Genomic DNA, 23,359 nt, shown 5'->3' on the forward strand with positions numbered 1-23,359 from the left:
CAAGGGATGTAGAAAGGGTAAATGGTACCCTCAAGGCCAAACTTAACAAAATATGTGAAAGTACTAAACTTAACTGGATTGATGCTTTACCTCTTGCACTAATGAGCTATCACATGCAAATGTAGGGCTTTACTGGTTGTTTAGATCAGTGTTACTATCAGAAATAATTAATAATTATTTCTGTAGTTATTAATCAATATTTAAGTAAATTAATTGGATCTAACTCATTAAAACCTCATATGGGACTCCAGTAAATGTAGTGTGCTACGTTTAGGAGCAAGTTTGGTTATTAGCAATAATTAATAATTATCAAAGATAATTATTAATTATAAAAAGCAATAGAACATTGATGAGAATCAATGTTAGCTTTTTTTAATCCTTTAAAATCAACACTTATCAAAGATAATCGTTAATTGTTAACACCGATGAAACATTAAAATTAACACTAGCTTATTGATCATTCAAATTCAACACTTATCAAAGATAATCGTTAATTATCAAAAATCAACAGAATATTAATAAGGATTAACATTGACGGGGCACCACCCTGAAATCAGGGACTAATAACCGAATTTTAAAACAGTCTCAATATTAGATTGTTTTCTTAGGAAAATCGACATCCGAAGAATATCGATTTTTGGGAAAAAAAAACAATGAATGAAGGTTTGAATCCGAGCACTGACATCCCGTCAGCATGACACAGGCGTATGCAAAACAAACTAAAACACTTCTCTTTGTAATATAAACAAAGTTTATTTATGCAGTAATATCAATTAATAATTAATACAATGCAGTCAATAAACTTCCGACTTACAACTACAAACTAAACAGTGATATGATTAGATATGGAAATAAAAATAATTCTATAACACATGGTGTGTGTGTATCAGTGTGTGTGTGTGTGTCAGTGTGGTTAGTGAGAGAGAGAGAGAGAGAGAGAGAGAGAGAGAGAGAGAGAGATTATTAAGTGACAGCCCGAAAGCTGATTTCGCGATAGCTGGAGATAAAGCAGCCGTGTACATCACTCAGAGACGCGGTTTTACGAGTGGGGCTCGTAAAAGTCCTGTGTTATTTGACTCTAATGGATGAACTCAGTTGCTGTCTCACCCGCGATGGTGAAAATGCACAACAGTCCAATTTGGTTGGACCACAATACAGCAAAACAAATTCGTGATAATTAATACCCTGAGTATTAATAATTAGTGGACATGGCGGTCCGTAAACTGTACAAGCAAAAAACCTTGAAACACAAGAATAACACACTATAATATTCTATCTCTGCCCAGACGTAAACCTCTTACTTGAATCGCATGAGGACACAGGTAGAATGTGTTTTCCTCCGTCTTTTAACTCTGACCCGGTTCCTTGAGGCTCGGGTGATGATGGGGGCCGTTTCCTCGCGCTGTCGGCGGCCGGTACGGCTGTTGATTCTCGGCGGGCTGGCGGAGAACTAGAAATGTCGACTTGATTGAAGATGGAAGAGAAATCTTTAATCTCTTCACTTCTGTAGGCCAATGGATGAAGATGCGAATTGCTCGGCGGTCTCCTTCGGATCCGTTAGAGTGTTCGGTTGAACACAGAGTAATCTCAACTCGTCCAGCGAGATGGAGATTGTATGGCTACAGTTTCAAGTCGGACATTACTTCCTTAAGCCACGAGGTTGCACCGGAGAGCAGCAAAAAGCTACGTCCGTATTCGGTGAACGAAGTCGCTGGAAGCAACTTTGGAAGCATTTCAGAATTATTTGAAGTCCTGATGATGTCATGTTTGAGGGACGTTCTGTTGTGTGCCTCATCCAATAGGAGTTGAGAGCTCGATCCTTTAGAGGGCAAGGCTTCATGGATCTGTAGTCTGTTTTGGACTCCCTTTGTTTGATTTTGGCGCGATTTTTATCAGTAAAATTTACGACTTAGAAGGAGGGGGCTTGAGGAATGTTTATATGACTGTTAGGCCTGCCTTTGTCTTCTATCTGAATACATGAGGCCCAACACAAACTAACAGAAGCACGCACTTAACACCGCATGAGATGCTTACGGGTCGACCCATGCCTGTGCCATATTGCAGAGGTCCCTACAAAGGACCCCCTCTAGAGCAATTGCAAATGGAACTTAGGTCATATATGAAGAAACTAACTGCAATACATAAATCTATCCATTTACAGGAAAAGAGAAAGGAGCCCAAAGAGGAGACAGAGACATCTTGTCCAGTCATCCCAGGTGACCAAGTATATTTAAGGGTATTCAGGAGAAAGTGGAATGAGCCCAGGAGAGAAGGACCTTACAAAGTGGTGACAGCTACTCCAACAGCAGTCCAAGTGGAAGGAAGCACCACCTGGTATCATATAAACCACTGCACAAGAGTTCCCAGAGTAAGGAAGGAAAGAGAAGGAGAGAGATTTGAAACAGAGGATACGGAAGAAAGTGACGAGAGACCAGAGACACAGGATAAAAGTGTGCAGAATGGCAAAAGCTCAGAAAGAGATGCACAAAAAGCTGAGCAAAGCAGAAAGAATCAAGAGAGTGGAAGGAATGAGTCCAGTAGCATGTCTAATGATCATCACATGTCTACTACATCTGATACTACAAGCTCAAGCCACAATCAGTAGCATCCAAGCTTCTCTACTACAAGCCCAAGCCAACACCACTGCAAATTTCAATCAGATTTCCCTACAATTAATTTTTCAGCCCTCGGTCAGACCCAGTAACAACTCAATAATAACCCCAACAGAACAAGAATTGAATAAAGAACAAAGGATATCAAAACAATGTAGAAACATTGAAAATGATATCAATAGTAATGAGAAAATTAGCAAATTAGATATTTTATGGGAAACAGTGCAAAATAATGAATGGTACAAATGGGCAACGTTTACAGCAAGAGAGACAGGTATGGAAAATTGCCTACTGTGTTCCAAATCACCCTTAAACAAGGTAATAGTAGTTCCAAATCCACATGACTATCGAAAATGTGCTGAATTTAATAGGAACTTTTGTCATCTAAAAAAGCATTTTAGACCCTATTGCTCAGCTGAGTGTTTGGCTTTTTTGGGAAATTCTATCCTTAAGGATCAATTTAATAAACCACATTGGGGAGATTGGTGTAGATATGGGGATATAAAAGAAAATATTAAAATAAAAGAAGGAAAGGTAGAAATCCCAAAATGATAATATAGATTATAGCCAAGAGTATGAGTGCTATAGTAAGCCTGAAGGAACTCATAATTTGGGAGAATTCAAGGGCAGATGTGTTACTATTTGGTGCTTAGACAAAACAAATGCTTGGCAATCAAATATACACTATATTGCCAAAAGTATTCGCTCACCCATCCAAATAATTGAATTCAGGTGTTCCAATCACTTCCATTGCCACAGGTGTATAAAATGAAGCACCTAGGCATGCAGACTGCTTCTACAAACATTTGTGAAAGAATGGGCCGCTCTCAGGAGCTCAGTGAATTCCAGCATGGTACTGTGATAGGATGCCACCTGTGCAACAAGTCCAGTCGTGAAATTTCCTCGCTACTAAATATTCCACAGTCAACTGTCAGTGGTATTATAACAAAGTGGAAGCGATTGGGAATGACAGCAACTCAGCCACGAAGTGGTAGCCCACGTAAAATGACAGAGCGGGGTCAGCGGATGCTGAGGCGCATAGTGCGCAGAGGTCGCCAACTTTCTGCAGAATCAATCACTACAGACCTCCAAAGTTCATGTGGCCTTCAGATTAGCTCAAGAACAGTGCGTAGAGAGCTTCATGGAATGGGTTTCCATGGCCGAGCAGCTGCATCCAAGCCATACATCACCAAGTGCAATGCAAAGCGTCGGATGCAGTGGTGTAAAGCACGCCGCCACTGGACTCTAGAGCAGTGGAGACGCATTCTCTGGAGTGACGAATCACGCTTCTCCATCTGGCAATCTGATGGACGAGTCTGGGTTTGGCAGTTGCCAGGAGAACGGTACTTGTCTGACTGCATTGTGCCAACTGTGAAGTTTGGTGGAGGGGGGATTATGGTGTGGGGTTGTTTTTCAGGAGCTGGGCTTGGCCCCTTAGTTCCAGTGAAAGGAACTCTGAATGCTTCAGCATACCAAGAGATTTTGGACAATTCCATGCTCCCAACTTTGTGGGAACAGTTTGGGGATGGCCCCTTCCTGTTCCAACATGACTGTGCACCAGTGCACAAAGCAAGGTCCATAAAGACATGGATGAGCGAGTTTGGTGTGGAAGAACTTGACTGGCCTGCACAGAGTCCTGACCTCAACCCGATAGAGCACCTTTGGGATGAATTAGAGCGAAGACTGCGAGCCAGGTCTTCTCATCCAACATCAGTGTCTGACCTCACAAATTCGCTTCTAGAAGAATGGTCAAAAATTCCCATAAACACACTCCTAAACCTTGTGGAAAGCCTTCCCAGAAGAGTTGAAGCTGTTATAGCTGCAAAGGGTGGGCCGACGTCATATTAAACCCCATGGATTAGGAATGGGATGTCACTTAAGTTCATATGCGTCTAAAGGCAGATGAGCGAATACTTTTAGCAATATAGTGTACCTGTAAGAGCCCCAGTACTTCAAGCACAAAGATCAAGAAAGGGAATGAAAATATATCCAGAAGAATGTGAGAATCAAACTATAGCGTTACCTTCAATAGATTTATATGAAGATCAGACAATAGTGGTGGCAGACTTCTTTTGGGTCTGTGGAAAAGAACAACTTATGGCCTCCCTACCACTAGGATGGAAGGGGATATGTGTTAGAGTTCGACTGATTCAGGAAATTACCATGGTACAGTGGGAATTAGGACAGTTCATGAAGGAAGATAAGAATAGAACTAAGACAGCTTATAAAACAGACCCTAATGTGTTTATAGACTCGATTGGTCAACCCAGGGGTATACCTAATGAATTTAAGGCTAGAGATGAAGTCAAAGCAGGGTTTGAATCAATATTCATTTGGATCACACAAAATAAAAACACAGAATGGATCAGTTATATTTACTATAATCAACAGAGATTTGTTAATTACACTGATGATGCTTTATCTGCATTAGAAGAACAAGTACATAAAACAAATAGAATGACATGGCAAAATAGGCAGGCTCTTAATTGGTTATTGGCAGACAAAGGGGGTGTATGTGTTATGTTTGGAGATCAATGCTGTACTTTTATAACAAATAATACTGCTCCGGGAGGAACAGTTGTGATTAAGTTAAAAAATTTAAGAACTGAAGTTAAAGCAAATGCTGGAAGAGATAATAAAATGTGGGATTGGTTTGATCTAAAGTCAGGAGCATGGGGAGCATGGTTTGCTAAATTGGGAATGTTTTTGGGAATCGCAATAATGACAGGAGGGCTATTGTTTTGTTGTGTACTTCCTTTATTGAGGTCACTAGTTATCAAAGCCACGGTTAAGCAAATGGAAATGCTAAGATGTCAAGATAATGGGAAAGTGATTTTAGAGGGTAACCAAAGTGTATATAATCAGGATTGGTTGTATAAACAAAATTGGGATTCACAAACATTGGATAAGGATTCAAGTACCTCAAATGAAGACGAAGAAGATTAATAATGATGAGCCACACCCTGGGTGTAAGTGCTAGCTTAACCTCTCCCCAAACGATGCACAAAGTATCTGGGTTGAAGATATCTACACTACAAAAAAGAACTCTTAATATTATGCTGAATATTTTGTTGTTATGTTTTACTCTACATAACTGTGACAACCGCAGGCAAGGCTGAACCAATTGCACGCTCATGTTTATAACATGCTAATATGTTTCAATTATTGAATGAAAATATAAGGGAACAGAATCTTTTACTCTGTTCTTAATCAAAATTGAATGGAGACATTTGGTCCTGTAATCTCCACTGGAGTGCGGTTGCATAATCTGGTCATTGGTAATGAAGCTGTGTGACTTAATTTAGTCACTAGATAGCATAACTGAGGTGACTGAATTATGAAACTGCACTCTGGGTAAAGACAGTGAAGCTGAGACTTATTTGGTCCTGTAATCTCCACTGGAGTGCGGTTGCATAATCTGGTCATTGGTAATGAAGCTGTGTGACTTAATTTAGTCACTAGATAGCATAACTGAGGTGACTGAATTATGAAACTGCACTCTGGGTAAAGACAGTGAAGCTGAGACTTATGTAAGTCTCAGAGGGGGGATAATGTAGAATATTTTTATCAAGTTGAATATAAATTAATCAAGTATAATCAATGTAAATATAGCCATTTTATTCTACAATTATTTCTGATGGTTAAGCATGAATTTTAGTGTGTGTGTGTGTGTGTGTGTGTGTGTATGAAGCAGCCTGTATAGGAATGGAATGTGCTCACATAGGGTAAACTGCTTTCATGATTGCTGAGAAAATATATGGTGAAGTTCCTCCACATGTGGCTCCTGTCCACTTCTTAAAATAAACGGACTGGAGTCAAAGAATAGGATGATGTATAATGGTGACATGTATGGAATGTATTGGCCATGCCTTGGTAGATCATATATAAGTGAGAAGGAACCCATTTACTGGAATTCCTCTGCAGACTGAATTGGCTTTGCTATCTCTGATAATAAAGTCTATCTTCTGGCATCAAAACCCCAAGACTTTGAAATTGATTCTTCACAAAGACGGCAGAAGCCACAACAGACCGTGCCTGATTCCCTCTTGAGATCTCTCTGAGGTCCTACCTGCCCTACAGAGAGCCCCCTTTGAGCCCTCGGAGCAGGCCGAGCTCAGCACTTTGTCTCTGAAGACGCTCTCCTGGTGGCGCTCACTTCCATCAAGAGGGTGGGGGACCTGCAGGCACTATTGTTACCAGCGAATGCCTGGAGTTCGGGCCAGCACATTCTCACATGATCTTGAGACCCCGGCCTGGTTACGTGCTCAAAGTTCCCACCACTCCTTTTCAGGACCAGGTGGTGAACCTGCAAGCGCTCCCTTCAGAGGAGGAAGACCCAGCTGTAACAGCTCAAAACAGAAGGGAAGGAGAACACAGGGAAGCAGGTTTTTCCAGGCTCAGGTAGGACTTTTAATCGGCCACTTCAATGCCTTACAACTTCACAAACTCGTCAGCTTCACAGGCACGTAGACTTAAACTCATTAGCTTCACAGGCACTAGTAACTTAAACACATCAGCGTTACAAACATAACAGATTAAACGTAGCAGCTTCAGGAGCACCATGGCCTTCCTAGTGCCAGACTCTCTCTCTCCCTCTCTGCTGGTGGCGTGGCTGCTTATATGCCACTCTCCCCATGCTCACTGGAATTAGAGGCAGGTGTTACACATAATCTAGCTCAGGTGCAAGTGCCCTTACCGCTTTCTCTCTCTCTGGACGGACATTCGACCATGCCCCCACTGCCACACTGGCCTTGTCCTTGCTGTGTCCAGTTCACACCCTGCGAATTTATCTGGACCACACGCAGAGCCTTAGCCGCTCAGAGCAGCTCTTTGTCTGTTTTGGAGGACAGCAGAAGGGGAAAGCTGTCTCGAAGCAGAGGCTAGCCCATTGGATTGTGGATGCCATTTCTCTTGCATACAAATCTCAGGACTTGCCGTGCCCCTTGGGAGTCCAGGGACACTCCACTAGAGGTGTTGCATCCTCCTGGGCACTGGCAAGGGGGGCCTCTCTAGCAGACATATGCAGAGCTGCGAGTTGGGCTACACCCAATACCTTTGCAAGGTTTTATAACCTACACATAGACCTGGTTTCGACCCGAGTGTTATGCGGTAACAGCAGGTAGACTGGGCGGCCGGTTGGGTGTACCACTTACATTGCGCCTTTCCCCTTTTTTCAAAGGTGATAATGTGCACCTTTTTGTCCACAACAGATCCCTGTAACCGGTGAACCCCGGACACCTCTTTAATTCTTAAGCACTGTTCAGTGACGAACTTGGCGGAGGAGTAACGACACCAGGCCCAGTAATTTTGGTATGCCCCTTTTCAGGTAAGCCCGTGTGCTTGGGCTCAGTGCTTCATGCGTGGTGATTCCCTCTTGGTAATCCCGTATGATGAGTTTCCACTGTTCAGTTTCCCCTTAGGTGAACACTGTGTTTCCCCTCGCCAGAGCTTTCTCTGCCTCGGCCACTGTGGCTGCGTACCCGCTCTGTAGATAGGATCCTCCAGTGGTATCATTCCATATGTGAACTTCCCCATTGTTAAGTCCATGTGAGGTATTCTCCAAATGTTAACCTCCCTCCGGTAGGATGTGGTCTCCGTAGTGCTCTCCTTCCTGGAGAGGGAAGAGCACTTCCCAGTGCTATTCTAGAAAGTGCTTGGTGAAAAATTGCTTTACAGCAAATCAGGAAAGGCACCGCCAGTAGCCTACTTGGGTAAGTGCCTCCACCCCCCCCCCCCCTTAACAGGACTAAGGGGACACCTTACCTAACTTGCTGGAAAGTGACAACGTGGTTGAGCGCTCGCTGCGAGGCACGTGTCCACTCTTCCGTACCTCGTGACACAGTTCAGCGCCTGCGGTGTTTACTATAGGAACCCCTAGTGTCACTACATCGACACAACGTCGAGTGAGTGACAGACAGGAAACATCTTGGTTACTGATGTAATCTCTTTTCCCTGATGGAGGGAACGAGACGTTGTGTCCCTCCTGCCATGGCGCTGAACCGGCCGCTGACATTGCCGGGACTCTCTATCGGCTCCTCAGCATAAATCTGAATGAATGGTGCACGCCATCTCCTTTTATTCCCGTATGTCCGGGGGCGGAGAGTGGCATGTAAATTCCACTCGCCAATTCCCTCCATCAGGGAACAGAGGTTACATCAGTAACCAAGACGTTTTTGGCCGTGCAGTAAACTAATATGTTAACAGGCCCAATATTAATGGATTCTTGTTGATATTATGCATCTGGACCTTTTGGTAGGGCCACACAATTAATCATGATATTAAAATCGTAATATTAGCAAGCTGCAATTGTAGGGCTTTACTGGTTGTTTAGATCAGTGTAACCATCAGAAATAATTAATAATTATTTCTGTAGTTATTAATCAATATTTAAATTAATTAATTGTATCTAACTCATTAAAACCTCATATGGGACTCCAGTAAATGTAGTGTGCTACGTTTAGGAGCAAGTTTGGTTATTAGCAATAATTAATAATTATCAAAGATAATTATTAATTATTAAAATCAATAGAACATTGATGAGAATCAATGTTAGCTTTTTTTAATCCTTTAAATCAACAGTTATCAAAGATAATCGTTAATTGTTAACGTCGATGAAACATTAATTAAAATTAACACTAGCTTATTGATCATTCAAATTCAATCAAAGATAATTATCAGTTATCAAAAATCAATAGAATATTAATAAGGATTAACATTGACGGGGCACCACCCTGAAATCAGGGACTAATAACGAATATTAAAACAGTCTCAATATTAGATTGTTTTCTTAGGAAAATCGACATCAGAAGAATATCGATTTTCGGGAAAAAAAACAATGAATGAAGGTTTGAATCCGAGCACTGACATCCCGTCAGCATGACACAGGCGTATGCAAAACAAACCAAAACACTTCTCTTTGTAACATAAACAAAGTTTATTTATGCAGTAATATCAATTAATAATTAATACAATGCAGTCAATAAACTTCCAACTTACAACTACAAACTAAACAGTGATATGATTAGATATGGAAATAAAAATAATTCTATAACACATAAGGTGTGTGTGTGACAGTGTGTGTGTGTGTGTGTGTCAGTGTGGTTAGTGAGAGAGAGAGAGATGATTAAGTGACAGCCTGAAAGCTGATTTCGCGATAGCTGGAGATAAAGCAGCCGTGTTCATCACTCAGAGACGCGGTTTTACGAGCGGGGCTCGTAAAAGTCCCTTGTTATTTGACTCTTTAATGGATGAACTCAGTTGCTGTCTCACCCGCGATGGCGAAAATGCACAACAGTCCAATTTGGTTGGACCACAATACAGCAAAACAAATTCGTGATAATTAATACCCTGAGTATTAATAATTAGCGGACATGGCGGTCCGTAAACTGTACAAGCAAAAACCTTGAAACACAAGAATAACACGCTATAATATTCTATCTCTGCCCAGACGTAACCTCTTACTTGAATCGCATGAGGACACAGGTAGAATGTGTTTTCCTCCGTCCTTTAACTTTGACCCGGTTCCTTGAGGCTCGGGTGATGACGGGGGCCGTTTCCTCGCGCTGTCGGCGGGCGGTACGGCTGTTGATTCTCGGCGGGCTGGCAGAGAACTCAGAAATGTCGACTTGATTGAAGATGGAAGAGAAATCTTTAATCTCTTCACTTCTGTAGGCCAACGGATGAAGATGCGAATTGCTCAGCGGTCTCCGGATCTGTTAGAGTGTTCGGTTGAACACAGAGTAATCTCAACTCGTCCAGCGAGATGGAGATTGTATGGCCACAGTTTCAAGTCGGACATTACTTCCTTAAGCCACGAGGTTGCACCGGAGAGCAGCAAAAAGCTACGTCCGTATTCGGTGAACTAAGTCGCTGGAAGCAACTCTGGAAGCATTTCAGAATTATTTGAAATCCTGATGATGTCATGTTTGAGGGATGTTCTGTGGTGTGCCTCATCCAATAGGAGTTGAGAGCTCGATCCTTTAGAGGGCAAGGCTTCATGGATCTGTAGTCTGTTTTGGACTCCCTTTGTTTGAATTTGGCACGATTTTTATCAGTAAAATTTATGACTTAGAAGGTGGGGGCTTGATTTATGTTTTTATGACTGTTAGGCCTGCCTTTGTCTTCTATCTGAACACATGAGGCCCAACACAATTGTATTTTATTTTTGAATTTTGTGATGTTTAATTCACCATTCTGATTGGTGCACATGTTTTGCACTCTGACAAGATCTCACTAATCAGAATGCAGTGCACATTTATGCAAATGTATCTATAATTCATGCAAAGACATGTGTGTCGTGCATGCGTCACTTCTCACGTGAACATGGCAACTCCACGAGAGACCGGGTGACCTCAGCCCTCTCATGAACATGCATACCGCTGATTAACGGAAGTGACTGTTTATAGTTTAAAAGTACTTAAATATTGATCTTTTTCACTCCAAAAGCAATCGTATCGCTTTATAAGACCTTAATTTAACCACTGAAGTCGTATGGATGCTGTTAATGCTGACTGTCTGTGCTTTTTGGAGCATCAAAAATTGTGTTACCATCAACATCCATTATAAGGACCTACTGAGCTGAGATATTTTTCTATTTTTCTTCAAATGTGTTCTGCTGATTAAAGGAATACATCTGGGATAGCATGAGTGTGAGTACATTATTAGAGAATTTATATTTTTGGGTGAACTATCCCTTTAAGAACACATCTAGAGACATCCAAAACACCAAACCTTATGAAGGAAAAACTTTTACAGTATTCCGATGAAGAATAGTCTGAAAAAAAAAAAAGAAAAAAAAATCTGACCTAGACATGACTCGTACTGGAAATGTGAAGACTCTTTATTGCTGTCTGAAAAGCCTTATGCATAATTTGGCTTTTTCACTGCTGTTCCAATTCTGATTCTTTTTCATTTTCATTATCTTTTTTTCCTATGCCAAAGAGGCATAGGTTTCCTTCAAATATCTTGTGGGGTTGCCATTACTTATATTACACCATCCCTATGGCATTAAAACAAACCTCAGTGCAAACACAATTAATCTCTTTAACCCAGAGAGTCAACCAAGCCCAAGCAATGCATTTAGACAGAACACCATTCCCTGACATCTGGGAAAAAAATGTAAAAAAGAGACTCAGCAAGGTCATATAATTAAACTTGTAAAACATTATTTGAAAATGCTGGGTGATTTAAATGATTCCTGCTGTCAAGGCAGAGAAGAGGTAAATTGGCACACTGGCCTGTATTCAGGGACAGGGGGTCACAGGGACACATGGTTCTGTGATGTTGTAAACACAGACTGCATCAAATATGAATCACATGCTTTAAAACAGCATGGAAGCCTGTTGGCTCCAGTGAAATCAAAATATTGTGTAATCCAATTAGAGCAGGGAAATGAAGGGAGACAGGTCAGGTGAGGGAACAGCAAGGCATGCTTTTGTGCATGCAAGTCTGTCTACACCAGTGTGTGCTTTCACTAGATTGTGCAGCACTTTGGGTAATGTTGCCAGAGATGCTTATCATTCTTCAGAAGGTAAACAACAGCAGGGTAGATACTCTCTGCGGCACGTGGGATGAGATATGCATAAGCATTAGGCAATCAGAGATCTTTGCCAACTTTGTCCCGGTCTTTGTATTTATCTATCTTTGACTATGGAGGTTGACATTTGACAATTAAGATACTTATTCAGAACAATAAACACAAAACTAATTGCTGGAACAGTCATGTGAACATCTTTTCCATTGACATGTTTTACTTTAAAAGATAAGCAGGCTCATCATTTTATCAATCAATAAATGTGTTTATGCAATTGATTGAGAGATTTAGAACTTTATACAAAATAGCTCACCCCTTTGATGCTACAACAGGGTGGGTCCATCCTCTGGGAGGGCTATTGGATCCAACTAGATGTTGGATCAGTTCTGCTGGTGCTGGCATTTGCTTCTATTCAGCCACAATGGTGAGGTTAGACTCTGATGTTAGGAGGTCAGGCCTACTCACTTCTCAACAACAGAAAGAGGCGGCTTTAGCAGTGTGGAGTTTTGATGAACTGACATGTTTGAAAGGTGGCATCTTAAGACATCTGAAAGTTATTTATTGAACTCTTCAGTGCAGGCCATTTTAGTGACAATTTGTCAATACAAATATGTCAATATTGAGAGGAGCTGAAAAATACCACATGCCATTCTACTGTCAATATTTATAGATCCTTTGCCTATAACAGTTGGTTTATAAATGACTGAAATGTCCAACATAGCTAGCTAGCTACAGGACTGTGGATAATGTGAAATTACTGGCAGTTGCTAGCTACATACACTTACGTTAAAAGGATCCCCCAAGCATAGAGTGACCAGACGTCCCCGTTTTCCGGGGACAGTACCAGTTTTTGGTGGCCTGTCCCCGACTGGAGCTGTCCCTGTAAATGTCCCTGTTCTTCCTGAGCGTTCAAGACTGCGTTCATAGTGAAATACTACATTGCAAGAAAGCTCAAGCAGCAAAGCCTACCATGTGCTGTTTATTTTGACCAACAGAGGGGGCTGCTCGCTATAGCAGCTTCAATTCATTCATCTTCCTTTATTGATTACTTGGTCGGGCCAGTTTTGCCATTTAGAACTGGACCAGGCAATTGAAGAGAATTATCATAATTGTTGTAAGCTTCAAAGTAAGGCACATACTAACTGTTTATGTTGTAAAGTTATATTGTTATGTATTTTAAACAGGTTCTAAATTTGGCAAGGGATTGTATTGCATAGTGTAAAACTTTCCTGAAAGTTTGGCCTTCATAATGCAGGAATTCCCACACAAACTATAACATGCTGGTGAAAAATAGTCAAATTAATCCCCGCAAATGAAAAAATAAAATCAATAATTTTATCTTTAATCAGTGTGTTGTGTATGTCAGCTCTATCGGCCCACCATCCCCTCTCCCTCTCGCACTAGTAATATTCACACAGTGACTAAAGGGAGCACCTTCTCACATATTTACTCATTTGTTGTATTCCCTGGTGAAAAATAAATATGCTAAGTATATAAAATTTTGGCATACTTCAGTGTACATGCAGACAGACTAATGATCAGAATACTTCAAGTGTATTAATGATGAGTTAACTTGAAGTTTGCTATTTTGGAACAACTAATTTTGTACTAAGAATATTTTAGTTGTAATTTAATTGTAGTAAAGCACAATTTAAAGTGTATTTAGTGTACTTTTGTGTGCTAAAGTGGAACAACTTCAAGTATACTTAGTACACTTTAAGTATATGCCTGTGTATGGACTAATTACATGCTTGATTAGTGAAATTAAAGTGTACCTTAATTGTGTTATAAGTACATTACAAATTTATTATGAGTGTCTTCCAAATATACTAGCAATATACCATGAATATATTATTTTTGCGATAGTATATGCTCCGTTATAATTTTGGCTAATTCCAAATACTAAAAAATGCACACTTAGTAGTCAATAACAGTATACTTTGTTATTACTTAGCTATACTACTTTGTAAAATATACTTTCAACATTGCATACTCTTACACAATACAGTATTTTAAATGTGTTACCAGTATACTATATGCTGAATTACTTGGGGACTTTTTCCCAATGCTGAATGCACTTGTTTTCAAGGCCATTAAAATAAATAACATTTCAATAACAAGTCCAACGGTTTTTATATAAACTTCACATGGTTTCAGCATTATAAAACTGAACAAAATGAACTGACCATGTTTTTCATTAAAAGAACACTGAAAGATAAAAAAAAACAAAAACATTATTGCACCAACGCCCACACCGACCCTCTATACACAAACACAAACACAAATTACACATTATGTTCCTTTTTCTGGCTCAACTGCTCATTATTACACTTGCGTCTGATGGCCACTCGCACATCAGAGGAAACTCTCTGTGGAAACTCGTGAGGAACGGCATCTGTTAACAGAATAGACAAGAGATAAGGTCAGAAGGCATGTTCATACAACTTTTTCTTCAGTTTCCACTACATTTGTAATGTTGGCTGGCAAAAGGTAGATGCAGAAATGATGACAATGAAGTTCGATGAACCCAAGTGCAGTTTAATTACAAAAGTGAGATCCAATAAACCCTAACTACAAACGTGACTACAAAACAAACACGAATGACATGACTCGTCATCAGTTCTAGTTTGTCATTGGTTTAAGTTTAATAGTCTTGTTATCTTGTTTATAGTTCTGTCTGTTCACTGGTTGTCTTGTTACCCTTGTCCATGTATTTATACCCTCATGTTTGCCATGGTCCTTTGTGAGGTGTCCTGTCCTGTCCTGTCACAAACACAATACCTCACAAAGGACCATGGCAAACATGAGGGTATAAATACATGGACAAGGGTATCAAGACAACCAATGAACAGACAGAACGTCATGGTTACTTGTGTAACCTCCATTCCCTGATGGAGGGAACGAGACGTTGTGTCGATGTAGTGACACTAGGGGTCACTCTTGGGAGCCCGAGACACCTCTGGTCTTTGATAAAAGGCCAATGAAAATTGGTGAGTGGTATTTGCATGCCACTCCCCCGGACACACGGGTATAAAAGGAGCTGGTATGCAACCACACATTCACGTTTTATGCTGAGGAGCCGATATAAGGTCCAGCCATTTCAACGGGTAGTTCAGCGTTGTGGCAGGAGGGACACAACGTCTCGTTCCCTCCATCAGGGAACGGAGGTTACACAAGTAACCATGACGTTCCCTATCTGTCACTCACTCGACGTTGTGTCGATGTAGTGACACTAGTGGTCCCTATACAAAACGCCACAATTGGAGAGCTGTGTTACGTGAACTGGCGGTGTGTGATGGGCAGACTACTGTGTGCCTCATAGCCAGCACACCAGGTCGACATGTAACCTCCCCCAACATGATTATGAGTGCCTTGGCGGTTGACATATGCTACCGTTGTTGTGCTGTCTGAACTAACACGTGCTTGCCCTGGATCAACGGCCGAAACCTCCGCAGGGCAGCAGAATTGCCAACAACTCGAGGCAGTTGATGTGCCAATGCAGTCGCGGATCCGTCCAGAGGCCGGCGGCTATGTGCCCGTTGCAAACAGCGCCCCAGCCCGTTTTGGAGGTGTCTGTCGTGACCACGACGCACCTGGAGACCAGTTCTAAAGGAACACCTGCTCATAGAAATGAGAGGTCGGTCCAAGGGCTGAAAAGACGGTGACAGACCGGCATGATGGCCACGCGATGTGCCCCGTGGCGCCATGCCCATCCCGGGACTCGAGTCTGGAGCCAGTGCTGAAGCGGCCTCATATGCATCAACCCGAGTGGGGTGTCCACCGCCGAAGACGCCATATGCTCCAGGAGCCTCTGAAAAAGTTTCAGTGGAACAGCTGTTCTCTGTTTGAATGCCTCCAAACAGGCCAGCACCAACTAGGCGCGCTCGTTCGTAAGGCGCGCCGTCAAGGAGACTGAGTTCAACTCCAATCCGAGAAAAGAGATGCTCTGAACCGGGAGGAGCTTGCTCTTTTCCCAGTTGACCCGAAGCACTAGTCGGCTGAGGTGTGAGAGCACCAGGTCCCTGTGTGCGCACAACATGTCTCGAGAGTGAGCTAGGATTAGCCAGTCGTTGATATAGTTGAGAATGCAAATGCCCACCTCCCTTAACAGGGCAAGGGCAGCCTCTGCGATCTTTGTAAAGATGCGAGGAGACAGGGACAGGCCGAAAGGGAGGACTTTGTACTGATACGCCTGACCCTCGAACGCGAACCGCAGGAAGGGTCTATGTCGAGGAAGGATTGAGACGTGGAAGTACGCATCCTTCGGGTCTACCGCCGCGAACCAATCTTGATGCCGGACGCTCACCATGCGTTTTTGCGTCAGCATCTTGAACGGGAGTCTGTGTAAAGCCTAGTTCAGTACTCACAGGTCCAAGATTGGCCACAACCCACTGCCTTTTTTCGGTACGATGAGGTAGGGGTTGAAAAACCCCTTCTTCATCTCGGCTGGAGGGACAGTTTCTATCGCGCCCTTCTGTTGGAGGGTAGCGATCTCCACACAAGGTAGCAGCGTTTTCGTCCTTCACCAAGGTGAAGTGGACACCACTGAACCTGGGCGGACGCCCGGCGAAGTGAATCGCGTAGCCGAGTCGGACGGTCCGGACCAGCCCTCGTGACGGATTGGAAAGCACAAGCCATGCATCCAAGTTCCGTGCAAGGGGGACCAAAGGGACAACATCATCGGACGTACCGGCAGGTGGCGCCTTGCGGTGGGGCGGAGCTCGAGGTGCCACACCACGTCGTGGCCGTGCTGAGTCTAAGGACATCGAAGCACTTACCTGTCTCCTTGTGACCGCCCCCGGAACAGCCTGGGACGGGGCAGGAAGAGGCCTGTCCTCGTGACCTGTGGAGACTTGTGCCAAATAGAGTGGTGGACGGTGGTCGTGATGACAGCCGTGCACACTGGATATGTGACCCAGGGACAAGGAAACCACTCTTGCTGAGCTCTTGAGCACTGCAGCCACTTGGGCATGCAGCGCAATTAAATGCAAAAGGTAACAAAAAGATGGAGAGATCTGCTTACCAGCTCCAGAGCAGCAGGTTTCGTTGTCCCTGGGTCACCCGTCTCAAGGGCGCTTTGAAGCCTTTCACGGGTTCTGGGCGGCCACGAGACGGGTGGCGTCTGCTTCCTGCGGTGGGCTCCACACCGGGGCCGGGCCGAAGGAGCGGGCTGCGGCGGAGCCGGTGCAGTCACCGCAGGGGGATGCCCTTGGCGATGAGTAGACAGGATGTGGGATCTTGAGCCACACCGGGGCAGGATATGCCGGCTAGCATCTGTCTACTGCTCCACCATCGAGAACTGCTGGGCAAAGTCCTCGACAGTGTCGCCGAATAGGCCCGCCTGGGAAATGGGGGCAGCAAGGAACCGTGTCTTGTCGGCCTCGCCCATCTCGACCAGGTTGAGCCAAAGGTGGCGCTCCTGGACTACTAGTGTGGCCATCGTCCACCCGAGAGACTGCGCCATGACCTCCGTCGCTCAGAGAGCGAGGTCGGTCGCCGAGCATAGTTCCTGCATCAATCCCGGGGTGGAACTACCCTCGTGCAGTTCCTTTAGCGCCTTGGCGGACTTGCAGGAGAGCCGTGGCGTGCAGGGCGGAGGCGGCTTGTCCAGTGGCACGTAAGCCTTGGCCGTCAGAGACGACGTAAACCTACAGGCCTTGGACGGGGGCTTTGGGCACCCACGCCAGGTGGTGGCACTCTGCGGGCATAGGTGCACCGCGAGCGCCTTTGTCCACCGGGGGATTGCCGAATAGCCCTTGGACGCCCCACCATCAAGGGTAGTGAGGGCGGGGAAGCTGAAAAGATCGGGACCGGGCAGTAAAAAATGCCTCCCGCGACCTTGTCAGCTCTTCATGTACTTCCGGGAAGAAAGGAACAGGGGCGGGGCATGGCTTTGAGCGGCGCCTCAAGCCCAGGAACCAATCACCGAGCCGTGAGGGTTCAGGGAGAGCAGAGGGTTCCACTCTAGCCAATGCTCGTGGCTGCCCTGGAAAGCATGTCGTCATCTCCGCGTCAGCCTGTGACTGGGCAATCGTCCCCGAAGGGAGGAGCCCAGCTGAGGCTTCCAACTGCACGAGCCCGCTCTCCGATGCAGCGCTCGAGAGCTCATCACTTTCGCGGGCTCCGAATAAGAGGTCGAACTCGCCGTGAGACGAGCCGGCAGACTCATCCGGAAGCCCGATAGGGGCAGACGAGTGTGCCGGGGAATGGGAGGTCCGCGGGGGGATACCCGGCGGAGGCGATCCCATTGGGGTCCCCAAATCGACCCCAGTGCTAGCCTCGCTGGCCTCATACCCGTGGGTAAAAGGATAGAGGCGGGGAGCCTCTGGGGTGGCTTGCTTTCTTACGAAGGCTAGCCGCGACCACAACATTGCCATGGACATGTCCTCGCAATGAGAACATGACCATCCACGAACGCTGTCTCCACGTGAGCAGTGCCCAGACACGAAAGACAGCGATCGTGACCGTCAGAAGGCGAGAGATAACGAGCGCAACCAGGAATAACACACAATCGGAAAAGCATCTTTAGAAAGACGCATCTTTAAAAAGACGTTCCGTGTGTGCCGCTCTTTTAGAGAAATATACTCTTTTAGAGAAATATACTCTTTTTATTTCTGCCGAAACACCCAGGGGCATTCTCTGCAGTGCACCAGTGCAGAGGGGGGAGAAGCCGCTGAAATGCGCTGTCAGATCCAGCAGAGGTGAATGAACAGTCGTGGGAATTCAGCTCAGTGAGTATGATCATTCGGCTCCGAAGAGAAAATCTGAATGAGTGGTTGCATACCAGCTCCTTTTATACCCGTATGTCCAGGGGAGTGGCATGCAAATACCACTCGCCAATTTTCATTGGCCTTTTATCAAAGACCAGAGGTGTCTCGGGCTCCCAAGAGTGACCCCTAGTGTCACTACATCGACACAACGTCGAGTGAGTGACAGATAGGGAACAAGATCATAAGAAAACTTTAACCAATGACAAACTAGAACTGATAATGAGTTAACAAGACAATAAACCAATGAAAACAAGACACATGAACATGGAGGGAAACAGGATGATCACATAACTTGACATGGAAACAGGGAATCACATGACATGGCAGGGAAACAGGAAATAACATGACATGGAACCACATGACCTGAACTAAACCTTTAAAAAAAGACATGAAAACAAGAACAAAACACATAAATGTGACAACATTAGTCTGTGTTGACATAGCTGTCCACAGACAGAGAATGTTAAATCCTCTGCCAAAGCCTACAAGAAAGTAGCTGGACATTTAGCTAGATACCTCTTTTTGAGCTAGCATATAAGCAAGTAGGCTACACATTTAAACTTAAAACCAGTTAAAACGCACAAATCAATTCGACTGTCACGTGGAAACATGACTTTTTCAAAACGTATCTATATCCTTTTTTCGCCTCCACCACATTGGTCTCCACATTTTCTTTTTCATGCGCACACCCCTGCTTTCTTCCTTGGTCCATATATCTTTACCCATAATGAATAAATTCTTCTTTGTGACAAGGTCTTTGAAAGAATCTGATATAACGAGAAGAGTAAATAAGTTTAGCCTACACCTGCTACCAATAAAATGACACAGTTAAGCAATGAAGTAGCTAAAAGTGTATAGGGGAAATAACTGGTACAATCCAAACTTACCTCCAAATAGCAGGACTTTAGCAGGCACTGTCTTCTCCAGTTCTTTTCACGTGGGCCATTTTATTTCAAGCCAGTTATCGTCACCATCAAGGTCAGGCTGCGATGTCACTTGATTGAACTGGTCCGAATTCACAAGAATAAGCGATGTACTTTCCACTTCTAATGTTTTATTAAATACTGTAAGTAATATATGGCGAATTGGAACGGCATCGTGACCTCCTAACCCCACCTGCAGACCTCACGTGAGTGAGCGAGGGAGCATCAAATGAGTAACGTCAGCAGCTCTGACTGGCTGCAGTGAGCAACAAAACTACGACACTTGATTGGTCACAGATATAATAATGAAATGTTAACATTTTTTGAACACTGATTATGATTCTAATGTGTAAATGCAGTGTGAGTGAATGTACTTTATTTTTTGTTGTTGCATGCAATAGCCACCGTTTACTTGTCTGTTGTAGTGTGGTTGAACTGCTACTTGTGAAATCACAATCTAGTAGCTGCCACTTTTTGTTCGGTAGAACACTCGCATTTTCTTGCGTGTACCTATAGTTTTTAAGTGTGCTGTTGTTGTATTGTTTATCATAGATTTGTATGTACGATTGTAACATGATACTTCTCTGCCAGTATAAACGTATTAAACATACTTACACTTAAATCACAATTACAAGAGTAGCCATTTGTACACTGCATACACTTTATTTAAAAATATGTTAAAAGAATTGGCTTTCAACGCATTATTCATACATTTTAACACTTTCTGAAAGAAATGTCCAAGTAATGAAATGAATTCCAAGCATGAATAAGTAAACTTAAAAATTACACTAAAATTTAACTTAAAATATACTACAACTTCAAGATATTAAATAATGTATTTTTAAAATATGCTTTCAGTGAATTGTTACAATGATAATATTGAGCATACAGTTTAAAATATACCTAAAATATATTTAAAAAATAAAGTTCAAATAAGTACACTTTAAAAATTACACGTAACTTTCACTTTAAGTATATTTTTCTAAAATATATTTTTAGAAAATATACTACATTACAATTATTGTCAAGTGTTAGTTAAAAGTTTTATTGTGAAAATAGGTAAAAGTATGATGTTAATATACTTTTTAAATATTTAAAGATGGTACAATTCTTTGTTAATATATTTGCAATGTACTATTGAAAAAGCAAATATATTTGAAATACAATAAAGTATTATTATTATTTTTTTCACCAGGGTTAAAATATACCCACAATAAATTTAAAATAAGAATATGACATTAATAACATGGAAAAATAAATAAAAATGTATAATAAAATGTCTGCAAAGAAATGTACAGTAAATCAGTTGCCACGTATAAATCTGTTTTTGTTTCACATTTAATTCTAAGTTCATGAGTTCATGTCTTTTATTTAGTTCCTGTTTTATAGTCATGTGTTCATGTCATGTGATTTCCTGTTCCCTCATTTGATCTTGTCATGTGATCCTGTCATGTGTTTCCCCTTTTCATGTGTCTTGTTTTCATTGGTGGTTCATTGTTTCAGTATCTTGTTAGCAGTCTTGTCTTTTCATTGGTTAAAGTTTATTAGTCTTGTTATCTTGTTTACAGTTCTGTCTCAACATTGGTTTTTGTTCATTAGTTCTGTCGATTGGTTGTCATTGTCATGTGTTTCACCATGTTCATGTATTTAAGCCCTCATGTTTGCCCTTGTCGGATGTCAGGTCAGGTCAGGTCAGGTCAAGTCAAAGTCAAGTCAAAGTCACGTCAAGTCGTTTTGGATTTCATCTTGTAAATAAACTGCCCTTGGGTTCTTCACACTACATCGTCTTCGTCTGCCTGTTATTGCTAGCCATGTTACAGAATACCTGACCACCAACCATGAACCCAGCAGTTAGTCTTCTTCGTTTACGCCAGGGGAATCGTCCCCAGGAGGATTATGTCGAGGAGTTTTGTGGACTTTGCTACCATGTGGATTTTAATGAGGTGGCCCTCAAGGACATTTTTCGAAATGGATTGAATGACTTTTAGAATTACCTGATGCCTGAAGGCAGTATTTCAGGGACTCTTATAGACAACATTGACTATGCTCGTTTGCTGAGCGGTTCTACATTTACTGTTGGAATTGCGGATGAGGAACTCATTTCCACAGCACCCGCCACCCCAGAACCCACTGTCATGATCACCACACCACAGCCCAAAGTCATGGCCACCATGTCAGAGTTCACCGTCATGACCTCCACATCAGAGTTCACCATCATCGTTGCCATGCCAGAATTCTCCATCAAGACTGCCGAGCAAGGGTCCCACGTCATGGTCACAGAGCTTGCGCCACCTTCTGCCTCGGATCCCGAGTCTTCTCCATGCCCTGTCACAGCCACGCCTCGGCCTGCTCCATGCCCTGTCACAGCCACGCCTCTGCCTGCTCCGTGCCCTGTCGCAGCCAAGCCTCGGTCTGCTCCATGCCCTGTCACAGGCCCGAGCCTGCGCCTGCCGTGGCCAACGAGCCCGCACCTGCCGTGGCCAACGAGCCCGCGCCTGCCATGGCCAACGAGCCCGTGCCTGCCGTTGCCAACGAGCCAGTGCCCACGCCTGCCTCATCCGTCCCAGAGCCAGCACTGCAAGCCTCATCCGTCCCAGAGCCAGCGCTGCAAGCCTCATCCATCCCAGAGCCAGTGCTGCAAGCCTCATCCGTCCCAGAGCCAGAGCTGCAAGCCTCATCCGTCCCAGAGCCAGCGCTGCAAGCCTCGTAGGCCATGTTATGCCATGCTGCCATGCCTGCCACATCACGCCCATGTTGCCAAGTCTACCATGTCATGCCATGTAGCCACGTCAAGTCGCCATAGCCGCCCTGCCACGTCAAGTTGCCATGGCCACCACCTCTGTACCCCCTGGGTCTCTGCCTCCATGTCCTGCCTCGTCGAGCCACGTCAGTCTCCAATTCCTTCGCTAGTCCCACCATGGTCTCCCAGCCCATCTGGTCCCCTGTGTTTTCCAAGATTCCCCTCCCCACCCAGCTCCCTGATGGAACTTATTTTGTTCTGGGGCATCGGGAGCCACCCCTAGTGGGGGGGGATATGTCACATATAAATCTGTTGTTTCACTTTTAATTCTAAGTTCATGAGTTCATGCCTTTTATTTTGATAGTTTAGTTCCTGTTTTATAGTCATGTGTTCATGTGATGTGATTTCCTGTTCCCTCATGTGATATTGTCATGTGATCCTCTCATATGTTTCCCCTGTTCATGTGTCTTGTTTTCATTGGTTCATAGTTTGAGTATCTTATTATCATTCTTGTCTTTTCATTGGTTAAAGTTTATTAGTCTTATCTTGTTTACACTTCTGTCTCATCATTGTTTTTTGTTCATTAGTTCTGTCTGTTGATTGGTTGTCATTGTCATGTGTTTCCCCATGTTCATGTATTTAAGTCCTCATGTTTGCCCTTGTCGGATGTAAGGTATTGTTTTGGTGTAACGTAGTCAAGTCGAGTTGTTTGTTTGTTCGTTTTGGATTTCATCTTGTAAATAAACTGCACTTGGGTTCTTCACACTTCATCGTCTTCGTCT

The sequence above is a fragment of the Myxocyprinus asiaticus genome, chromosome 3, assembly GCF_019703515.2.
Source record: "Myxocyprinus asiaticus isolate MX2 ecotype Aquarium Trade chromosome 3, UBuf_Myxa_2, whole genome shotgun sequence".
In the NCBI taxonomy this organism is placed as follows: Eukaryota; Metazoa; Chordata; class Actinopteri; order Cypriniformes; family Catostomidae; genus Myxocyprinus; species Myxocyprinus asiaticus.